Source organism: Helianthus annuus, chromosome 3, assembly GCF_002127325.2.
Source record: "Helianthus annuus cultivar XRQ/B chromosome 3, HanXRQr2.0-SUNRISE, whole genome shotgun sequence".
NCBI lineage: Eukaryota > Viridiplantae > Streptophyta > Magnoliopsida > Asterales > Asteraceae > Helianthus > Helianthus annuus.
Genome location: NC_035435.2, coordinates 56,413,072 through 56,423,064, shown reverse-complemented (window position 1 = coordinate 56,423,064; position 9,993 = coordinate 56,413,072). Strand labels below are relative to the sequence as shown.

Below are 9,993 nucleotides of genomic sequence, written 5' to 3'. Positions count from 1 at the left end.
ATCATAAAAATATCATTAAATTAAAGTTAAAAAGTAAAGAAAAGAATTATTATTATAATATTAAAATAATAGAAATATATAAAAAACTATATATATTATTAAAATATTAAAATTACTATTTGTACCGATACCAAACAAGACCGTACCGGTATTTTCGATACCAGTACCGGTTGACACCAAGCTTATCCCACCTCGTGATACTAAAAAATCATTAAATTAAATTAAAGTTAAACAGTAAAAAAAGGAATTATTATTATAATATTAAAATAATAAAAGTATTAAAATAACTATATATATATATATATATTCTAATATATTATTAACAAGATTTTGGCTAAATTAATTAGATTATTATAAATAATAATAATAATTTACAAATAAAACAACACAATTTGCAACAAAGCAATGCATGAAACACCATATTAACATATAGTACAGTACATTAATGCTAGAACCTAATCTATACTATATTATAAAGCATTTCATAAGGATACCAACCAAATTTAAGTAATTACAATCTTTTATACTTATGGTACAACAACTTAATGATGTTAGTAAGGGGTGAAATGGTCTTTCTACATTAATATTAAAAAATAAAAAAAAATAATTATCTATATCTATATCTATCTATCTATACTATATTATAAAGCATTTCATAAGGATACCAACCAAATTTAAGTAATTACAATCTTTTATACTTATGGTACAACAACTTAATGATGTTAGTAAGGGGTGAAATGGTCTTTCTACATTAATATTAAAAAATAAAAAAATAATTAAATGAGAATATAATCACAATTAATTATAATAATACAATAATAAGTTCGGTTCTTAAATGCAATTAATAAACGAAACCTATTGGGATAAACCGCAAAAGCACTCCAAAGGTCCAATTTCAATCAATATGTAATAAATTTGACCGATTAAGGAATCTCCTATCATTGCTATAAATTCACCATTTCACTCAACATCAACTCCTTTGTCTACTATTGTGCAAGTTAGAGTCGAAAAGAAAGAGATAAGAAAGAGATAAGTTGATATGAAATTTATTTATCTTGGTGGAAAGGTGTGTTCTTTTATACCCATTTCAACATTTATTCGAAAAAACTTTGGTTTGTTTCTTAAAATATTCAAATGGGATAACAGTTTTCTTTTACATAATCTATGAGTTTATATTGATGTTTTATTATGTTTTTGGTGATTTAGTGGTTTTTTTTTTCAAAATTATGATTTTATATTACATATAAAGTATACACACAGGTTATTGGATACAAAAAGACAGACACTTCATACTTCATCAAGGTACCCTTGCATGACTATAGTATCTAGGTACCCTTGCATGACTATAGTATCTGGAACCATTTACCAATGTATTGTTTAATTGTTCATAAATTTATAGTCTTTTTCCTTTTTGCAGCTTCATGTATATGGAGGTGTAAAAGGGTGGGTACGAGAAAAGTTATTCATTTGGAGATAGACATTTATTTGGCCTATTGGTATTTCCTTTTTTAATTTCTACTTTACTATTTTTTTAAACATATGATGCTTTTGTGTGATTTAATTGATACTATATATAGGCAATATAGATGCAGAGGAAATATTTGAGGAGGTATTGTTTGACAGGATTGGGCAGCAAACTTTAAGGGCTCTGATGTTTTCAACCCGCGCAAAAGATTTAAATTTATTGCGTTTATCATTACTATCGTATAAAGCATTTCACAAGGGTTCCAACCAAATTTAAATAATTGCAACATATTATGCTTATAGTACAACAACTCAATGAAGTCAGTAAAGGGAATTAGTCTTTCTACATGAGTATAAATTGATAAATACAATTAAATTGATAACTTTATAAATTAAGTATTGTTAAATACTTGATAAAGAATTAAATCATTTGACTTAGTTGAACATCATCACCTTCCTCATATTTACATTGCTTTTCCATTTTAAGTTCTCCGTAACCGATTACTTGATTAAATTTTATAATTAAGTCATTATTATTTGGTTTAGTAATTGCTAAACATCATACAAATAAGGTTACAACCTTTTTTGCAATTTTATCAGATAGTTGATGAACATCATATGAAATAATAATAATAATAATAATAATAATAATAATAATAATAATAATAATAATAATAATAATTAAATATAAAAAAACTTAATCAACGTTATTATGAATTTAATTATAACTATAAATGGTTTTAAAACTTAAAAGATGCTAACCAATTAGAAACGAAAATTACTAAAAGGTAATTTCATGGGGTATTATTATCTATAATACCTAATAATTGCAACAATAATGATTAAATAATGAACTTAATTACAGATGGTTTAAAACTCAAAAGAATGCTCTTTGCATCTTACCTCAAGTCTCATGGAATAAGGTTCAAATGATAACCATTGCATAATTAGGAACCACTTTTTAGCCCTTGGATCGTATTTTGATGGTTGAGACCTTTAAGTGCAATATCTATATCTCTAAGATGAAGATAATGCATGGTAATGAAGATTTGGAGCAGCAAGAGGTAAAAACAACCCGAATTTTTCCTTTTATAAATTCGATTCGATTCGTGAGTGTTAGTGTGTGTGTTTATATTGATTAGGGTTTCATCAAATGCAATGTGAGGGTTTCCAATCGGTGTTTATACAAATAATATAGAACCCAATTTTTATGTATGTGTATGTAGTGTGTAGTATGGGGTCTTGCTTACCTCATTCAAGGAATAACAATGAAAGACAGGGGTCATTGATTTCGAAAAACTCCGCCCCTTTGTTCGCCTTCTTCCTGATTTTAAGTTACGGTGAGTCAATTTTCTTTTTTCTGATTCTAATTGATTAAGAACTATACGTGATTAACCAACGAATTGTGGTAGATTTTATGTTTCTATTGCAGTATTTGGATTGAATTGACTGTTGCAATTTAATAATCGTCAGTTATAGTTCGTTTTTTGAATATAGAGAAACACTGACTTATTTAAGGTGCTTGATTTGGGTGAATAGTAGCAATATAAACTGCTATTGTAATTTGGTGTGATATTCAATTCAATATCAGCAACCTAATCAAATTGTTCCCTAAACATAGAGTAAATGTGTTCACCAGCACAAGTTTAGTTATATGTTCTATTTTAAAACCAAAATTTATGGTTGTTTTAAATGAATCATCCTATAAAAATCCTATTAATTGCATTTAATTTATATTAAATAAATAAGAGATAAGATAAAAAATAAAATAAAATAATTATATATCAATAATCATTAAAATTAATATCATCAATAACACATTATAGTAAATAATATATTATAGATAAAGGTAGATTAGTTTAAAGTTAACTTTGATCTTAATTTGTTTTAATAATTGGTTTAAAGATAATTATTCCAAACTTATGATTATTCTATAAAATGATCTTTGACAAGGTAACCATAAATTTAAATTTCGAAGTAACTAATATATTAAAAGTAGCTCAAATATAATTCGTAATAAAAACACAACAATATATTTTCAAAGAAAACATATAATAAAAAATAGGTAAAGGGATCCAAATGATATCAAATATTAAGAACTTATCCATGATATTAGTATCAGAATTTAATAGATTAAGATAAAATTTAAACCGAAAGATCATAAGTATCATAAAAATATCATTAAATTAAAGTTAAAAAGTAAAGAAAAGAATTATTATTATAATATTAAAATAATAAAAATATATAAAAAACTATATATATTATTAAAATATTAAAATTACTATTTGTACCGATACCAAACAAGACCGTACCGGTATTTTCGATACCAGTACCGGTTGACACCAAGCTTATCCCACCTCGTGATACTAAAAAATCATTAAATTAAATTAAAGTTAAACAGTAAAAAAAGGAATTATTATTATAATATTAAAATAATAAAAGTATTAAAATAACTATATATATATATATATATTCTAATATATTATTAACAAGATTTTGGCTAAATTAATTAGATTATTATAAATAATAATAATAATTTACAAATAAAACAACACAATTTGCAACAAAGCAATGCATGAAACACCATATTAACATATAGTACAGTACATTAATGCTAGAACCTAATCTATACTATATTATAAAGCATTTCATAAGGATACCAACCAAATTTAAGTAATTACAATCTTTTATACTTATGGTACAACAACTTAATGATGTTAGTAAGGGGTGAAATGGTCTTTCTACATTAATATTAAAAAATAAAAAAAAATAATTATCTATATCTATATCTATCTATCTATACTATATTATAAAGCATTTCATAAGGATACCAACCAAATTTAAGTAATTACAATCTTTTATACTTATGGTACAACAACTTAATGATGTTAGTAAGGGGTGAAATGGTCTTTCTACATTAATATTAAAAAATAAAAAAATAATTAAATGAGAATATAATCACAATTAATTATAATAATACAATAATAAGTTCGGTTCTTAAATGCAATTAATAAACGAAACCTATTGGGATAAACCGCAAAAGCACTCCAAAGGTCCAATTTCAATCAATATGTAATAAATTTGACCGATTAAGGAATCTCCTATCATTGCTATAAATTCACCATTTCACTCAACATCAACTCCTTTGTCTACTATTGTGCAAGTTAGAGTCGAAAAGAAAGAGATAAGAAAGAGATAAGTTGATATGAAATTTATTTATCTTGGTGGAAAGGTGTGTTCTTTTATACCCATTTCAACATTTATTCGAAAAAACTTTGGTTTGTTTCTTAAAATATTCAAATGGGATAACAGTTTTCTTTTACATAATCTATGAGTTTATATTGATGTTTTATTATGTTTTTGGTGATTTAGTGGTTTTTTTTTTCAAAATTATGATTTTATATTACATATAAAGTATACACACAGGTTATTGGATACAAAAAGACAGACACTTCATACTTCATCAAGGTACCCTTGCATGACTATAGTATCTAGGTACCCTTGCATGACTATAGTATCTGGAACCATTTACCAATGTATTGTTTAATTGTTCATAAATTTATAGTCTTTTTCCTTTTTGCAGCTTCATGTATATGGAGGTGTAAAAGGGTGGGTACGAGAAAAGTTATTCATTTGGAGATAGACATTTATTTGGCCTATTGGTATTTCCTTTTTTAATTTCTACTTTACTATTTTTTTAAACATATGATGCTTTTGTGTGATTTAATTGATACTATATATAGGCAATATAGATGCAGAGGAAATATTTGAGGAGGTATTGTTTGACAGGATTGGGCAGCAAACTTTAAGGGCTCTGATGTTTTCAACCCGCGCAAAAGATTTAAATTTATTGCGTTTATCATTACTATCGTATAAAGCATTTCACAAGGGTTCCAACCAAATTTAAATAATTGCAACATATTATGCTTATAGTACAACAACTCAATGAAGTCAGTAAAGGGAATTAGTCTTTCTACATGAGTATAAATTGATAAATACAATTAAATTGATAACTTTATAAATTAAGTATTGTTAAATACTTGATAAAGAATTAAATCATTTGACTTAGTTGAACATCATCACCTTCCTCATATTTACATTGCTTTTCCATTTTAAGTTCTCCGTAACCGATTACTTGATTAAATTTTATAATTAAGTCATTATTATTTGGTTTAGTAATTGCTAAACATCATACAAATAAGGTTACAACCTTTTTTGCAATTTTATCAGATAGTTGATGAACATCATATGAAATAATAATAATAATAATAATAATAATAATAATAATAATAATTAAATATAAAAAAACTTAATCAACGTTATTATGAATTTAATTATAACTATAAATGGTTTTAAAACTTAAAAGATGCTAACCAATTAGAAACGAAAATTACTAAAAGGTAATTTCATGGGGTATTATTATCTATAATACCTAATAATTGCAACAATAATGATTAAATAATGAACTTAATTACAGATGGTTTAAAACTCAAAAGAATGCTCTTTGCATCTTACCTCAAGTCTCATGGAATAAGGTTCAAATGATAACCATTGCATAATTAGGAACCACTTTTTAGCCCTTGGATCGTATTTTGATGGTTGAGACCTTTAAGTGCAATATCTATATCTCTAAGATGAAGATAATGCATGGTAATGAAGATTTGGAGCAGCAAGAGGTAAAAACAACCCGAATTTTTCCTTTTATAAATTCGATTCGATTCGTGAGTGTTAGTGTGTGTGTTTATATTGATTAGGGTTTCATCAAATGCAATGTGAGGGTTTCCAATCGGTGTTTATACAAATAATATAGAACCCAATTTTTATGTATGTGTATGTAGTGTGTAGTATGGGGTCTTGCTTACCTCATTCAAGGAATAACAATGAAAGACAGGGGTCATTGATTTCGAAAAACTCCGCCCCTTTGTTCGCCTTCTTCCTGATTTTAAGTTACGGTGAGTCAATTTTCTTTTTTCTGATTCTAATTGATTAAGAACTATACGTGATTAACCAACGAATTGTGGTAGATTTTATGTTTCTATTGCAGTATTTGGATTGAATTGACTGTTGCAATTTAATAATCGTCAGTTATAGTTCGTTTTTTGAATATAGAGAAACACTGACTTATTTAAGGTGCTTGATTTGGGTGAATAGTAGCAATATAAACTGCTATTGTAATTTGGTGTGATATTCAATTCAATATCAGCAACCTAATCAAATTGTTCCCTAAACATAGAGTAAATGTGTTCACCAGCAAGGTAATAATATGTACTAATTTTCAATTATAAGAGACTTCTAATAAGGAAATATAGCTATTAGGTTATGTCAAGGTAAGCATAGTTTATAAAGAATATGTTGCAGAATAAAGTTAATACAACATTTTAGTAATAAATAATAAACTGCTTTCTTATCTATAAAAGGGAACAAAACCTGCAATTTGACTTTTAGATGTCAAAACTGAATTTATATGTATATGTGTATGTAGTATAATATATATATATTTAACATCTATTTTACACCATCTAAAACAATGAAAAAGAAAAAATAAAAATAAAAAAATTTGAAAACTGTGACGTCTTTTGAAGAGGGTTGAGAAACCACACGTCCATAGAATTGAAGTTTTGTGAGACCACATGTGGTGGGGCGCAAACCTCTCTCAAAGCGTCTTAAAAACGCGGGGGAACACTGTACCCTCGGGCGTTTTGGGCCTTTTTTTGACTGGTAGTGCTACCACAAAGCGCCGAACGAGGAGTGGACTTTGGTCAAAATAACCATGGTCAAACGGCTAACTTTAAAAAAAAACGGTTTTTGTTTTAAAAATCTATACTATATTCGCACTTTCGTACCGTGTCACGCACTATCTATATCAGTCGTCGTTCCAGGAAAAAACAATAACTATTATGCATGTCGTGCATCGCACGGGTGTTCCCCCTAGTTAAAAATAAAAATTAGTGGTATAAGCAAAGAGCCACTAAAAATATAAATTATCGTCATTTAAATTGGAAATATATATTTATTTTAAAACTGAAATTATCGTCATTTAAATTCAGTGAGGCTCATTGATGGTCCTTTAGGCACATCGCTGGTCGATTAAGAACAATGATGTTTGATTAGGTCACTGATTGTGAGCTATGATTAATGATAATATAGGGTCATAGAAATTCAGTACACTCAAACCACTATAAAACCCCGACCCCGCAACGCGGGGAAAATCCATTCTAGTTTTATTAAAGTGTTTCAAGTAGGGAAAAGATAAGATTTTAGAATTTTGAAACACTTAAAAAATAGTGGCATGTGTAAAGTACCAATAAAAGTTATCAAACATTTTAGTGGCATATGGAAAGTGCCACTAAAACTCTAAATTAGAAGCATAAGAACTAAATGCTACTAAAAATGTGTGTTAAGCAAATGTGGCATACGTAAAGTGCCAGTAAAACCTAAATTAGTGGCACAAAAGCTAAATGCCATTAGAAGTGTGTGCCACTAAATGGACTTTTTTTTGCAGTGTTCATTTGATCTTCGCGTTCCCAAGTAAACTCGGGTCAACGTTTAGATTCCCAGCGAACCTTGACCAAAGGAATGCGCTTGCGCTTGAGCCACTTGACTTCACGTTCCATGATTTCCACCGGTTTCTCAACAAATTTCAGTGTTTTGTCAACACGAATTTCATCAAACGGTATGTGGAGGTTCTAATCAGCTAAACACCTCTTGAGATTGGACACGTGAAAGGTTGGATGAACATTTCCAAGTTCAGGAGGTAACTCAAGTCTGTAGGCTACCTTACCGATTCTTTCGACGATCTTGAATGGTCCAACGTATCTAGGTGCAAGTTTTCCTTTCTTTCCAAATCTGATCACACCTTTCCAAGGTGAGACCTTAAGTAATACACGATCACCGACTTGAAAATCCAAGGGCTTGCGTTTTAGGTCCGCGTAACTCTTTTGACGGCTTCTAGCTGTCTGAAGGTTATCACGAACTTTCTTAACCTTATCTGTTGTCTCTAAAATGAGGGCAGGTCCAGTAAGCTGAGCCTCGCCGATCTCATTCCAGCAGACTGGTGAACGACAATTTCGACCATAGAGAGCCTCGAAAGGAGCCATGTTGATACTGGAGTGATAACTGTTGTTGTAGGAGAATTCAATTAACGGAAGATGTGAATCCCAACTACCACCAAAATCGATCACACAAGCTCTAAGCATATCCTCCAGTGTCTGGATTGTTCTTTCAGATTGACCATCCGTTTGCGGATGATAAGCTGTGCTCAGATTAAGTTGGGTCCCCATAGCAGATTGCATGGTTCTCCAAAAATGAGAAGTGAAACGAGCATCCCTGTCAGAAATGATGTTCAAAGGAACACCATGTCGAGCTACAATTTCATCCACATAGATTTTAGCAAGTTTGTCAGCAGAAAAATCTCACGGATTGGCAAGAAATGCGCCGATTTGGTAAGACGATCAACGACTACCCAGATGGCATCATGACCTTTCTTTGTGCGCAGAAGTTTAGTAATGAGATCCATAGTAATGTTTTCCCTTTTCCAAACTGGGATCTCTGGTTGTTCCAATAAACCAGAAGGACGCTGATGTTCAGCCTTAACCTTAAGACAAGTAAGGCATTTTGATACATATAAGGCAATGTCTTTCTTTATACCAGGCCACCAATACTGAATACGAAGATCCTTATACATCTTATCTGAGCCAGGATGAACAGAATAACGAGATTTATGGGCTTCATCCATAAGCAAGGTACGAAGATCGTCTTAGCTTGGGACCCATAACAGGTCCATGAAGTAATACGATCCATTGTCCTTCAGTTCAAGAGCAGGTGTTATGTGATAAGGAAATTCCTTATCCATTAAACCTTGTGAAACACAAGATTGTTGAGCTTGAGAAATACGTGCTTGGATATCGGATTGAGCTTGAATAACAGATTGGACACGAACACAATGAAGCTTAGTACGTTCCTTGCGACTCAAAGCATCGGCCACGACATTCGCCTTACCAGGATGGTAGCGAATTTCGCAGTCATAGTCGTTTAGAAGCTCCACCCAACGTCGTTGCCTCATGTTGAGTTCTTTCTGATTGAAGATATGCTGAAGACTTTTGTGGTCTGTGAAAACCACACATTTTGTACCGTACAAATAGTGTCTCCAAATCTTAAGAGCGAAGACAACTGCACCCAACTCAAGATCATGAGTGATGTAGTTTTTCTCATGTATCTTCAACTGCCTCGATGCGTATGCTATGACTTTGTTTCTTTGCATCAGGACGCAGCCAAGACCTAATTTAGATGCATCGCAATAAACGACGAAATCATCATTGCCCTCGGGCAAAGTTAGAACAGGCGCGTCGCAAAGTTTTTGTTTCAAAGTCAGAAACGCTTCCTCTTGCTTGAATCCCCAATCAAAGGGTTTGTTCTTCTGTGTTAGAGCAGTTAGAGGAACTGCAATTTTCGAGAAATTCTCTATGAAGCGGCGGTAATAACCCGCTAGACCAAGAAAAGAACGAACTTCAGTAGGAGTAGTAGGCGTAT

General features: G+C 30.2%; 2 long non-coding RNA genes across 2 annotated transcripts; both read left to right on the top strand.

Annotated features, from left to right (window-relative positions):
- The first annotated feature begins 1,170 nt into the window (after window positions 1-1,170).
- LOC110927829 lies at window positions 1,171-1,649 on the top strand. Its single transcript, XR_002585937.2, has 3 exons — window positions 1,171-1,302; window positions 1,418-1,496; window positions 1,578-1,649. It is a non-coding gene; the product is annotated as an uncharacterized LOC110927829 (long non-coding RNA).
- Window positions 1,650-4,800: 3,151 nt separating this feature from the next.
- Window positions 4,801-5,279, top strand: LOC110927828. The gene is made up of 3 exons (XR_002585936.2): window positions 4,801-4,932; window positions 5,048-5,126; window positions 5,208-5,279. It is a non-coding gene; the product is annotated as an uncharacterized LOC110927828 (long non-coding RNA).
- Window positions 5,280-9,993: the final 4,714 nt, after the last annotated feature.